Raw genomic sequence first — 14,177 nt, 5'->3', positions numbered from 1 at the left:
GAGGAGGGTTTGACAACATTCTGGTGTCGTATTCTTCTCTCTCTATCTCTCAGTCTCAGCACCTCCATTCACAGTGTTCACCACTTTGTTTGTGTCCATTGCACTCTCTCACTAAAGGAACGGAAGGCTCTCCCTTCCGTAAGTAAAAGGAACCCTTGAGCACAGTTCAGAGCACTCATCTTGAGCAAAGTTCAACATTCACTTCCGCTGCACCATACACCTTCCCATTGTGTAGCAAGGATCAGCCTAAGTGGACTATGGATACAGTGATAGACTAGCTTCAGGTTCAGGCTCTTGAGTTCTCTCACCACACGGGAGACTTGGGGGTGACAGATTTGATACAAACTCTGTAGCCATTGGCCAAGTTCTCTGTGACACCACCGGATACAGCAGTATGTAGGCACATTGTGGTACACTTTTTTGCCGACACACAGAGTGCACCCTGCTATATATATATTCATGACGACTTCTAGACAAAGGACGTAACTCTACGGACTGCACGCCCGGCCCGACAGACACTCCAAACACGACTTTCTTGAGGTCGCTCTCGGATGCAAATTACTCCCCATCCAAGCCAACCTCGAAAATTGAGAGACTAGTTGCGAATCGCGATGGCAGCATCGGGCTTCTCTCACTGACCCCATGAGGATAGTCTCATGGAATGTGTCGGGGTTAGGGGGACCTCAATTTGTACACCAGAGAGGTCGACTCAGACAGAAGCTCCAGAGATGCCTTGTGAGTGGAGCGATTAATATGCTTATGCTCGAGGAGGCTAGGAGCATCATTTGTGTGAGAACCGTATCAAGCGTTGTGGACAAATTTTGCGTGGTCAATTGCTTTTGGGCCTGGTGGCATTCAGGGAGGTGTATGTATGACTAATGCAGATTCATGGCAGCAGGCCGTTGTGGGCAGAGGCATTAGTGTGCCAAGCAAGGCCCAGTGGGTCACTATGCAGCTACATGGCTGCCTTGTGGGCTTTCTGAACATTTATGTGCCCACCATGTGAGTGCACGGGTTGAGTTTTGGTCATATTTGGTGGAATCCCTACCCCATGCAGAGTAGTGGTGCATTGGGGAGGATTTAAACATGCTTGAGGACCCCTCAGACAGGGTTGGGGGTAGTCATGGTACTGTACATGGGACTGAGTTGGTTGCTTAGGAATGGCTATGTATGACCTTGAGGACCTCGGATGTTCGGCATGCTATTGTACATGGGACTGAGTTGGCTGCTTGGGAACGGCTATGTATGACCTTGAGGACCTCGGATGTTTGGCAACATGCTAGCTTTGCACGGCCCTCACACAGCCTCTCCTTTTCCAGATCCGACCGCAGAGTAGGCAGAGTGAATCTATCCAAGATAGATCGCTTCTATGGCATATGCTATTGAGCACTTTGTGACCTAGGTTCAATTTGCATTTTGGCAGGGACTACCTTCTCAGACCACGTGCCAGTGATCCTTACTCTAGCTGGCAGACAGCGGAGTGGCAGTGTCATGCTACGCATTCTTGAGAGGATCTTGCTAGATACAGAACTCAGAGAGCAGGTGGCTACGCTATGGACTGAGAGTTTCGATACTCAAGGGGACGTTACTGTTAGAGTGGCCATGGCGACCCATCACCATTCTCAACTCAGCCTACAAAATTCTTGCAAAGGCTCTGAGTTTGAGAATTCAGCCACTACTTGAGAGCCTCATACCTGAGACTCAAACGGGCTTTGTCAAGGAGCGTAGTATCCTTGACAACATCTTCACCTTTTGGGAGGCGATTGCCCTTGCCCGCCTACGAGGAGAGGATCTTGTGGTGCTCCTCCTCGACTTTGAGAAGGCCTACGACAGAGCTGATTGGGACTTCTTGGAGGGCACTTTGCGTAGAATGGGTTTCTCAGATGCAGGGATCAGAGGGGTGTCTGTTCTCTACAGATGTGCTCACAGTCAGGTTTTGTTAGCAGGAGGTCGAGGGGAACGCTTTATGCTTACAAGCTCAGTACGGCAGGGCTGCCCTCTTGCCCCCTTCCTGTTTCTTTTCTATGCAGAGGCGATGTGGCCTCACAGGAGGTTGGTTTGCGGAGCCTACAGCTACCCATTTGGGGAGTGGAGCTTCTCGACACTAAGTTTGTTGATGACTCAGGCTTGTTTTTGGAGGGCTGTGAGGCCAATTTGCACAAGTGTGAGCAGGCTCTGGAGGTGTTTTGTTGTGCGTCAGGAGCATTGATCAACTAGCGAAAGACGGTTGCTTTTTGGGTTCCCTCGCTCTCTGTCGGCTTTTCAATACACATGCTCAGCCTAACATAGAGTTGTTCTTGACTTTAAAAATTGGCATGATGGCAGCACTGAAATGCTCACGTAGCATGATGGTGAGCAACATCAAGAGAGAAAGAGTCACGTTTTCACACAAAATCTGAGCTTTCTATGCCTTGTAAACAGCTAAAAGAGTCAAATGGTCCCCCTCTGGCTGGATTTGTTTTCCTCTTTCTTGGTCAGCCTTTGGCTGTTTCTCTCGAGGCCTTTAAAAAATGTTCTGTGCAGATAACATGGCAAGGCAATGATGATTTTTTAACCACTGCAACCAAGGTCCATGTTGGCAAGTAGGATTTTTGATAAGGGTGTTTCCAAAGGAAACTTAGCCATCTTCATTCCCAACTTTGTCGAAAGCCATTCCTCATCCAAGGCTCCTAAACTATAGAGCTGTTCCATGGCTGATATTAGAGCCTGTGGCGGCGGTGGATCCGTAAAACCAAAGGCCAATAAATCATTAATGCCCTGAGCCTTTAACTACATAGTTGTATTTCCAAATCCAAATTTATTCTCTGGATTTCAGGCACAATTGTTGGTAACATTTCATTCCTACATGTGCTCTCCGTGTACAAAGCGATAGCACTTGCCTGGTCCCATCTGCTTGCTCGCCCCACGCTTTGATTTCCAGACGCTTGAGAAATGGGCCTGATGACAAGTGAAACTAACCCAAGCTTGGGATTATAGACATTTTGCCTAGCAAAACCTGGTTCTGCTACATAGTAGATTCGATCAATGGTTAAAGATGCCTTTGGAACCACCACTTTCCTAGTTCCTGGTGGTGCTGGGTCAAAAGTTCTTGTCTGCATCTTTGGAACATTGGAACCCAACCCCTTGATTCTCTTATACACGATCTTGCACGCTATATCAATTTCTTCCTCTCCTCTTAAAAAGAGAGAGATCAACTTCTAGCTCCGTTAAAAGTATCTGCATAACAGTAATAAGTGCAGCATATAGATAGTCACTGTATGGTTGCTTTGCATACAGAATCTCGACAGAAAAAGTTCTTAGAAAAATAAAATATCCAAAAAACTTCTCAGCATCACGTGTAGCTGAGGTGACTATAAAACGCAAATCTTTTAACAGCATTACTGGGTCCTTCAACAGCCCAAAGAGGACATCAGTTTGTATTGTTCTTTCATGTGCTTCATTAAGCACGATAACAGAATATGCTGAGAGCTGGCTATCCACAAGCTCTTCTCTCCAAAGTATTGTGTCTCAAGGCCCTATAATCCTCAAACCTAATCCCATAACAAACCTCTTCACCAAGCTTGCAATCAAATTCTTCAGCAACCCTTTTGGCTACAGACACTGCGGCCACTCTTTGAGGTTGTGTGCAACCAATCTTCCATTTTGTTGTGTACCCTGCTTCTACTAGGTACTGTGTAACTTGTGTTATTTTCCTTGGACCAGTTTCTCCAACACAACTAAAACCTGGTTCTCATGGACTACTCTTAACCAACTCATTTTTAGCTTGTAAATGGAAAGGCTTTGTCTTGCTACGGTATTGATAGCTTTGACCGCTGGCCAAATGTAGGTGCCTTACCAAATGCATTCTCTTCCACTCTGGCATGTCATGGGCACAGAGCCCTACTCCACAAAATTCTTGAGCGAGATGCTGCTCTCGTGTTTTTGGCATGGGATCTTCCCAAGGACGATTCCGAATCTTTGGAAGGGAATCAAGCATTGTCATTTGTTGTTGCTCTCCATATAAACCAGAGTCAGGCTGCAAATCAGCTCCCAGGAAAGCTCTCTATCACTGCTCCACCCCTGAAGCGTAAGCTCTGTGACAGGCCGGCCCTCCTGAATCACAATCATCCTACTAGCCGAGGACAGCTAAAAACGAAGTGCTGGCCCTGTGAGGGTGGACCAAGCAACAGCACCCCAAGTGTACTCACTAGCTGACGACAAGGCTGGCATCAGCCGTAGAATCCGAAGCCAAACCTGTTGCGCCGTGGGGCAGTCCCATAGCCAATGTCTCTGTGACTCAGTTGAGCGGTCACCATAGTCACAAGAGACGCGTCTCGAGGAGTGGGGACGGGGGACAGGGCTCAAATGAATTTTTAGTGTGAAAAAGAGGGCGGGACGGCAAGTGGGGACTGAAAAATGGGGACAGGAAGCCCCAAAATGGGTGTCCCCTTGTGACTATGGTGGTCACACACGGCACAGCCCGCCGGAAGGTCACTGTAGACCAACCAACTTCCCACTGCGGTAGCTCGATGAGCGACAAGCCATTGGAACATGGTGACTCTCCTCGGTTGTCTGCTGTCCCACAAGCGCTCCCAAAAGTCTGCCGAGAACTCAAGTGTGAAACCCTCCTCTACCAATGGCCTACTGCAACAGGGCGGGTCTCTCCGAGCAGCCAGAATGTGGTGCCCCAGACGTGCTGTGTACTGGAAGGGATCTCTGGGTGATCTCCTGACACAAAAGGGTCCTGCCAAAACCACTCCCAGGGTCCCACTGCACTCGTGACCAGGGTGACTCTCCCAGGCCCAGAGCCTCCAGAGTCCAATGTCCAATCTCTAGATTTATCGGGTCGGGATCAAGCATAGATATCCTCCCTCTGCTGCCCACAACTCGAAACTGATGAAAGCAACACTCTGCTACCTCAGGTGCCTCAGAAGCAACTCTGTGAAGTCGACCCTCACTGAACCTCAAAGAACATGCAAGGTCCTAAGTCGGGGCAGGCCCGTACTGTGACAAGAACCTCAAGGCGAGAAAAGGCCTCCATCCAGTTGGGAGCCACCGGCTCGAGAGGAGTGTGCCACTCTGCTTGAATAGCCTCGACGATGTCCTGACACGTGCTCTATACGCCCCTCATGCCACATAGCTAGGTGCTCTGACTCTCCTTAGAAAGTGCTTTAAACCAATCTCCAAGGGTGCGGCCAGGACTCTCTACCATGAGACTACCATGAGACATGGGGTTACTGCCAACCATGTGACCTCGCTGTGTACTAACCAAAGGGTTCCATGTAAGGGGCTGTCTCGAGCGCTCCTCTATGCATGTGGGCTGGTGCTGCTCAAGTCCCCCCTCAGATGCTCCCAAGACCAAAGCAAGCTGGCTCCAATGGCCTCTTGTCTGTGGAACTCTGCCTCCGATCCTATATAGCAAGAGCTCTTTCCAGGGCTCCTCCCTTGGAAGAAGACCCATGACAATGAGCTTCCCAAGGAGGCCTCTACTCTGTCGTGTTGGATCAATCATACCCAATCCCCCCTGAGAGCAAGGTAAGGTGATGACCTGCCATGAGATTTTGGCCCGAGCCGACTGCATGTCTCTCCCTGTCCACAAAAAGTTCCTGAGCAGCCTCTCTAACTGACTGATACAAGAACTTGAGAAGATCCAGCAAGATGTGGAGCTTCCGCCAAATGGCAAGGAGGAGGGGGGCAGTTTGTTGCTTTGGTGACAAGTCCAAGCCAACCTGGCAGCCCAAGTAGCGAACGAGTGTCCCTGGAGGGATCTTTGTGTGGTGGGTGTTGCCCCAACATACCTCGAAGACAATGCCAACCAAGCATGACTAGAGACTCCTGGAGGAAGCCACTTGGCCGATTATATGCCGATGGATCAGCTGTCACACTCACTCAAGCCTTTCTAGATGTATAGCCACAACAATCCATTTTGCTCCCTTAAATAAGCATAATGTCTGTAGACAACACCACCAGACAAAACGAGGTTTGCTTAATGGATTGATTGACAGAACTACATTTACCAAAATTACTCAAATGCTAGAGCTCCCTTTCTATGATGTCATCCCATGGGATGCTCTAATTAGAGCCCGTGCTCAAAATGGGTAAGGCCGACAGGTTGACTATTTCAAACAAATGTGACACGACATCCTACTAGAGCAAGTCACCCCTATGCATACATCGGGACTCACCAAAAATACTCTTTAAACCAAAGAAAAAAAGGGAACACTTTAAACTTTCCCAGATTTTAGCTTAAATTTTGGAGTATTTGCTGGTATTTACACTAAAACTTGTATTCTCTCAATTTTCTTCAAGACATGCGCGGACTCTAGCCAGGATTCGGGTCTAAAAATACACTAAACCACTCTTTTATACGAACACCAATGAGCACCGCACCCTCAAAGCCTATGCTCTAGATTGAAGCCAAGACAAGGGAACCACCACGACAAGATTTTGAGGTACATAAATGATCTCATGGACACAGATGCTGTGTTCATCAAAGAGCGTCCTAGAGACGGCCCCTTGTCTCAAGGTCATGTGTGCTATAATTCGAGCCATTGCAAAGGGAAAAAAGTAAAGATCAGAATTCCAAGGGAGGGACTGTTGGAGCATCATATTTGGGCAGGTTGGAGCTGTACCATATTAGGCTGGTAAAAGACTATAAAACTGTCCTTTCTAGATCTGGGAAGAAATCCGTCACTCTTAGTATCATTTTACATCCTTCATTCTGCTCTTAAACCTTTCATCGGATAAAATTAACAAATTATGAATATCAAGCTTCTCTATGTCTCGAACAGTAGAAATTTTTGTTTACCACCTATAAATACTTTCAAAAAACTTTAATGGGTCTAGCCCGTAAATTGTTTTCTTAGATGAAGAATTTGGAACAAAAAGGAACAATTTTGTTATTTTGCTGGCCTAAATATGGATGTAATAAAGCTCCTCATATTGAGACAACGATTAATCTTCTGTTAAAGGACCAAAGTACCCATTGAAAGTCTGTTATGTGAGACTTATCTAAGTGACTTAACGAGAGAAGTGGGTTACAAATAATGCCAAAATGTAGAATAACTGCAAGCCAATCCTGAGTGAGGAAGGAGATTCCTCACCTTTGATGTTGGTGTGAGCTTATAAAGGTGTGCTGCTCAACTTGACGGTTGCATCTCCCTCTTGGCAGATGAAATCTTCAATTGCATTCAGTTTAAGCTGCACCGTCAGCGCAAGTTACATAAATTCGGACACTGAGTGTCCTTTCCACATAACAATGGCAACCTACTGGCGACCGTCAAGTGTCGGGAGGAGGGGGCTGCAGTGTGATCACTGAACATGCTACGTGGAGGGCATTTGAGGCTGCCTGCGTCGCCATCAACATTCCCAGCGCTGACATGGAGGCCATTGGCTCATTCACATGTCGTTATCACCCATTCCGAGAGCTGACTTGTCAGCAGCAGAGCTCGCGCTCAGCTATTCCGCTTGCTGCTGTGTCCCATGCACATGCCCGTAACTGTGGCTTGCAGATTCTGCTTGCTGATGTGTCGCATGCTCATGCTATTCCCCGTGCTGATACGTCACGCAGTGGTTGGCGGATGGTGGACTCACGTCTGCATGGAAGACTGAGGAATGCTCCCTGAAGGGAGGGCTGAGATTAACAGCCCCCCTACTCCCGAATGAGAAGACACGCATACAATCAAAGAGTGTAGTACGCGAGCCCCTTATGCTTGCGATTAACGCAGAAGGCTCAAGATTGGCAATTTGGCCATATGAAGAGAGACTTGAGAGATGAACGATTTGAGTGAGTATGTCCCCACAATTTTGTTTTCATTACTTTTGGTGGAATCTATGGAGATTTTTGCATCCCTTGGAGAAGAAAAAGGCCAGACAAGGCACGTGTGTGGCTGGGGAGAGAGAGAGAGAGACAATAATTCAGATTTTTTTGTGATGGTGATGTTTCCAGCATCGCGCAACTACTGTGGGCATCCCAGTGGCAGGTCGGGTGAGCATGGCGAACGGAAGTGGCGACGATTCATGCACAATGGAGGTCGCGACGAGGCGCACCAAGCTGAGCCAGGGAAAGGAGCCGGAGGCGTAGGGATGAGACAGGCTGGGTCCGAGTCTGCTGTGCGTTCGTCTGAAGGTGGGAGAGAGAGAGAGAGAGAGAGAGTGAGAGAGTTGTATGCTATCGAGAGAGAGAGAGAGAGAGAGAGAGAGAGAGAGAGAGAGAGAGAGAGGATGTCCCGTGGGTAGACGCAAGTTGGTAGCAATCTTTGTGGGAGCCCCTCGATGAGCAGAGAACGCCGGCTTGCGTCTGTGGAGAAGGAGGACAGCAGAAGGCAAAGATGAGCACAAGCTGGCAATCTAGAGAGCCATACGACAGTAGATAAAAACGGCTAGTGGTGGGAGAGGACAGCTCGTGCCAACGATCGCTTGGGTGATGTGGAGCTCAAAAAAGGTTAAGAAAAGGTTAAGGCAGATGGAATCTTGGTGATAAATTAATGAATGAAGTTCAAACGACCCAGCATGAGGGAGTAAGTTCAAAGACCATTAAGTAGAGACAGAATCACTATCGATGATTGTGTGAAACCATTAATAGTAAATGAACCATTACTACATGTACGCCAATGCCCAGTTGATTGATTCTTTGGGTCTGTTCACACGTTCTGCAGTAGCTGTGCACATTTTTTGAGAGGTGGAACATTTCCATGAGCATGGATGGCCCTTCATTTGATTGCTTTGAAATTTGTGCTCATGGGGTGAGGAGCCCAAATCCACCTAGATATATGAAACTCCAGAGTCCACGTTGAGAAGTAGGAACAAATGATAAAATCTCGAGGCCTGCCTAACATATAGGATAGATAAGCTAAACTCTTAGCCAATAGGGTACTCATGTGATGATGGGTGGTCCATTAAGTGAAATCACCAAAGATCCCATTAAGCAGGTTCCATTTGTGAGGTGAGAAAAGGAAGGCAGTGGTGGTGGCATGGTCGTGTAGAGTTCACCCCAGCTTTCTCTCCTAGTTTGTCTTGTTGCTTTAAAGTTGTCCTTCTCTTCCTCCATGTCTGCAGAGTGTGTTAAGTATGGAGCCTGATTTACCCTTTGTAATTTTCTGTGGTAAAAGCGCACATTTGTAAGGCCCCCATTATGAGGAGAAACCATCGTGCGTGAAAACCAAAAATTTTCACGGACAAGAATCAGGGGCAACTTTAAAGGCCTCGGGGGCGGAGCCCCCCGAGACTTTTTTTTCATCGGAATATTCTTTTTTGCCGGAATATTATGGCCGGCCGGCGGCCGGAAAGTGGTCGGAAAACAACCGGTCGGTTGGCCGGTGGTCGGAAGTCAATGGCCGATGGCCGGTGGTTGGAAGTCAATGGCCGGTGGCCGGTGGCCGAATTCAATGGCCGGTGGCCGAATTCAAAAGCGGACTTGTCTTCTCAAGGGCGGCCACACATGGGCAGATTGGAGGGTCCGATTTGGACTTATTCGCACAAGGGCGGCTACACATGGTTGTCTCTCATAAGAGAGGGCAGCCCTTTTGGCCTATAAAAGGAGGCCATTTCTACACACATTTCATAGTGTGAAGTTGATGCAACAAGGTGAGTGTGAGGTGGTGAGAGTGAAGCAAGGCGGGAGCTCCATTAAGGGTATAATCCCTTTGTAAACTACTTCTTGTTTTGAAGTACTAAAGCCATTGAGTGGCTGCTTTCCCGTGGACATAGCCCACATTGGGTGAACCACGTATATCGTGTGTACTCTCTCTCTCTTTCTCTACTCTATAATCTTGTGTATATAAATCTGTCTCTCTCCATTAAGTAATCTACTCAATTATCTATTTAGCTACGTCTTATTTCCTAACAGAGTGTTGGTGCAAAAGGGGATGGGGTATGAGAGGTTGATTTTGCAATGGATGCATTGATGCCTTTGCCCAAGTTCATTTTTAAGTAAGGGTTACTTGTTGACACATCATTGGAAGCATCCTCAGTTTCAATGTGTACTAACCACGGGAAAACTGTTCATGAGAATGGATTTGGGATCTACAAACAAACAATCTAAATTGTCCATAAGGAATTTGGATTTACAAACAAACCATCTTTAAGTGTAGCAGTTATAAAACCTTCACTTGGAAACAAAGACAACTAGACATCAATATCTCTTCTTCTTCTCCTCCTTTCAATTTGCCTTTTGCTTTCTGCGGCTTGCCTTTGACACTCCCCAATGCTTGCTTAGCCTTCTTCACACTAGAAGCAACACCCTTCATGCACTTTTTGACATGCTCTTGAATCTCCAACAACTAGTAGGCATGATGCTACACCTCTCACTTCAGAGTGACCTATAGGTTTCTCAATTTAAGATCGGCTTAAATCATCGTTTGTATCACGTAGAAACGCAAGAGTTCTGCTCGTCAAACATAGAGTGGAGAGATGCATAGTTTATTCCCTCTTCATTTTTGTGTGACGCACTGTTTACTCTTGTGTTTTGAATGAAGGGGATCGGGGAGCACCACAGACGGAGAGTGAGAGAGAGAAGGAGACACATGACACAGATATGGGTGGGGAGACTCCAAAGAGTGAGCAGCCCCCTATACACTTATGCTATGTATAAGGTATACAAGTCAGTGGGCGCCCAGACTCTAGGCGGCCGGGCAAGGCACAGACGCCTATACCCCAACAACCTCCCACTTAAAGGCGACTGTGCCTTTAAGCAAGGGAACCTAGTCTAAAGACTACAAAAGGTGAGAGAAAACCGCTCTCAACCGATGCCCACTAACTGGCTGTGATCGTGTGCATCCGGCTGTCGTGCTCCCGTGTAAGTCCATACACCACCAGACGTACCGCACACGTACTGCAAGTATGTACGCAATACCTGCATATCTCCCTCGTGCACTATGCCATCATCAGTCAACAAACGACTGACAACCCCAACTGCAAATGCTCCCACTGCAGCTGCGATATCTGGTCTCAAGATCAACATCTCATACATGAGACCACCAAATGCCGATGCAATGCTAGCGGGCCCTGCTAGCTCTGCGGAGCATGCATCAACATATATATCCCTGGCAATAGGCATCTCTGACTTACAAGGCGTGTCAGCCACATGCATCTTCTGACTGTCTACAAAAGACGCATCAACCTGTCGTGCAACCTCAGAGCAAACCAGCTGCTCTAGATGTCTGCTGGAAGACATATCCTGCACAACTATATCCCCATGCTCACTGTCGATCATAGAAAGGAATGACTGCATAATCGCTGACATCTCAGCCTCCTCTGCAATCATCCACTGCAAACATGACCACTCAATCTGTTGTGACTCACTAGAGCTCTCATGCTCTAACTCCGTATGCATAGACTCTTGAACAACGTCCTCCTGTCGTGACTCACTAGAGCAAGACCACTCTACCTGTCTATCCTGCATAGAAGTATCTCGCACAATTGACTCTCTGCTTTGCTCAGTCACTAGCAAAGCATGCATGTCTGACTCTGTCACCTCTCTATGTGACTGCTCAAGTCGTGCCCCAATTGTGTGCACAACGAGCTCACTACTATGCACTCCATGCAAAGTACCCTGCAACCCATGAGCAAAAGAGACTCGCCTGCTCTCTCGCTCTCTACCTGGCTGCGTGATCACAGAGACAACACCGTCTCTCGCGTGATCCACATGCAATGGGTAACCTGTACCACTCGTGGCACCTCTCGCAATCACTAGCGAACCCAAATGCATCACAAAATCTCGCTCTTGTAGCGAAATCTGACATCCACAATCTCTAAGCTGACCAATCGAGAACCAACTCACTGTCAAATATGGTACATAGCGCACATGTCGTAACAAGTAAGATGCACCACTCGGTAATGACAGTCTCACATCTCCTGCACCTGCTATCGCATGCACCGATCCATCGGTCAAACGTACACTGCCAAGCATCCCGCTAGAATAGCTACAAAACCATGCACGATGCGGTGTGACATGAAACATAGCATCTGTGTCTAGCAACCACTGCGAAGGGAGTGCACTATCCACATGTATAGCATCTCGTGCATAGCTCGAGGTAAAAGTGACATCCCCGTCACTAGTATACTCCGACACTACATGTGCCTCAACTGTCAAAGCAACTGAGTCCATGGCATCACTACATACATCTCTGAGACTGCCATGTCTCCTACGATGTCTCATACGACGACAACAACGCTGTCTAACGTGTCAGAATGACCACAATACCAACATGTCACCTGTCGGCGTGCTCGTGAATGTACATGTCTCACACGAGTCCGTGATGACTCAGATCTATCATACATATCATGTAATCTGCGCCAAAGTGCTCTCGAAGTAGTCTCATACATAAGAAGAGCATATACAGATTCCGCAAGGTGCAAAGAGAGCGTAGATAGTGCCATCTCCTCTAGCTCCTGCCACTGATCGTCAGACATGTTTGAAGGTCTACCTGCATCACCACTCAATGGTCGATGCAACCCTCGTTGTGTCAATGCATCAAGCATACACTCTCTCCATGCTGCAAAGTCTGACCCATCAAACATGCGCATCTGTGAGAGGTCACAATCTGATCGATCACCTGTCTCTGCCATGAGCACAAGTAGCAAGCTAGATAGCAAAACCACCTCACCAACAACACCTGGAAACTGTCTACAAATATGGCCAGAAACACAATGTAAAACCTGTGAGACACACTCCAAAATAGAGCTCCCGCAATGTCAACCAAATCAGTCCTAAACTGACTCGAATCGCATCAAACAAAAGTCTGCAAATATGGCTGTAAAATCTGATGCAAAGTTGCACCAATAACCGTGTAAAACCTTGCACAAAATCACAAGTCAATATGACTTAATCGCGCATAAATATCTGACAAAATTTTGGCAGAGTCTCCTTTGTAACTGGAGAAAAATCTCAACAGTAAACCTCAAAGAAACAATAATATATGCCACAATGGCCAATCCGGGAATAAACTCGACCGGAATCACCTCACAAAGTCATACATATGAGCATACCCGCTCTTGCCGGAGTACCACTCAAATAATCTCAGCCATAAACAAATACACAAATCCATATATGGCATACATAAACCGCCAAGACCATGGCAACATAGCTCACTCTCGCATGAGTGGCTCTCTGGACAAATGCATATCCAAAAACCTGTGTACACCTATGAATTTGCTAGTTGCTGCAGAAAATACTCCGTGTGTGTGAGATATACCAAAAACAGTGTTTTTGGGACCCGAAAGTGCATAAATAAACCTGCTGCTATACCTGTTGTAATTCAAAGCAGAATTTCAGCAAATAGACATCACCATCGCGTCTAGATCATGCCAAAACCCTGACCTAGACTCCTGGATCATGTAGATCTGACTCTGTATGACGAAGCCAGAAAATGGCAAAAACGAGCTGCACACAGTCTTGAACTTGCTCCTGCTCCACTCTGCGTGATGCAATGTCCTCTCAATGCAAGCTCCAACGCAAGAGCTCTGCCACAACAACATCCAAGCACTCGAATGTCAAGCTCTCCTCCGCCGAGCACTTCTCTAACGAGCTCCACTGAGCTCAAAAGCTCCTCTCACCAAGGAAGCCGCAACCGCCTCCTCGACCAAGCTTGACCACACCAAGCTCCTAAGCTCCAAAGACAATGCTCCTCAAGCTAAAATCTCTCTCTGTGAAACTCCACGATCGAACTCCACCGTCGAGAGCGAGCGAGCTATCGTCTCGAAGCTCTCAAAGCCGTCGTGCTCTCCGCGGTCACCATAGATCTGATACCAATTGAAGGGGATCGGGGAGCACCACAGACGGAGAGTGAGAGAGAGAAGGAGACACACGACACAGATATGGGTGGGGAGACTCCAAAGAGTGAGCAGCCCCCTATACACTTATGCTATGTATAAGGTATACAAGTCAGTGGGCGCCCAGACTCTGGGCGGCCGAGCAAGGCACAGACGCCTATACCCCAACATCGAATACCAAAGACACGTCATTATTCCTCACTAGATGACTTGGTGTTGTCTTGGATGTAGATACATACGATATTTGGCCTATATGTTTGTCTGCCTAAGAGTGGAGAGATGCATACCTATGCCCTCTTCATCTTACCACCACCATGACACGCCTTGCTCTTGTACTTTCTGATCCATAGATATGCCACTCATTAGTAGATGACTTGGTGTAAATATCTACGATGTTTGGCCACAATCTGAGATTTTTAAATTATCCA

At 47.4% G+C, this 14,177-nt stretch overlaps 1 pseudogene; it reads right to left on the bottom strand.

Moving 5' to 3' along the window:
- Positions 1-2,275: 2,275 nt before the first annotated feature.
- LOC147429310 (putative pre-mRNA-splicing factor ATP-dependent RNA helicase DEAH5 pseudogene) lies at positions 2,276-5,020 on the bottom strand (annotated as a pseudogene).
- Between the last annotated feature and the right edge of the window lie 9,157 nt (positions 5,021-14,177).

The sequence above is a fragment of the Adiantum capillus-veneris genome, chromosome 22 (genome assembly GCF_014529385.1).
Source record: "Adiantum capillus-veneris isolate H3 chromosome 22, ASM1452938v2, whole genome shotgun sequence".
Classification (NCBI taxonomy): domain Eukaryota; kingdom Viridiplantae; phylum Streptophyta; class Polypodiopsida; order Polypodiales; family Pteridaceae; genus Adiantum; species Adiantum capillus-veneris.
This window is presented reverse-complemented; position numbering and strand designations above follow the sequence as displayed.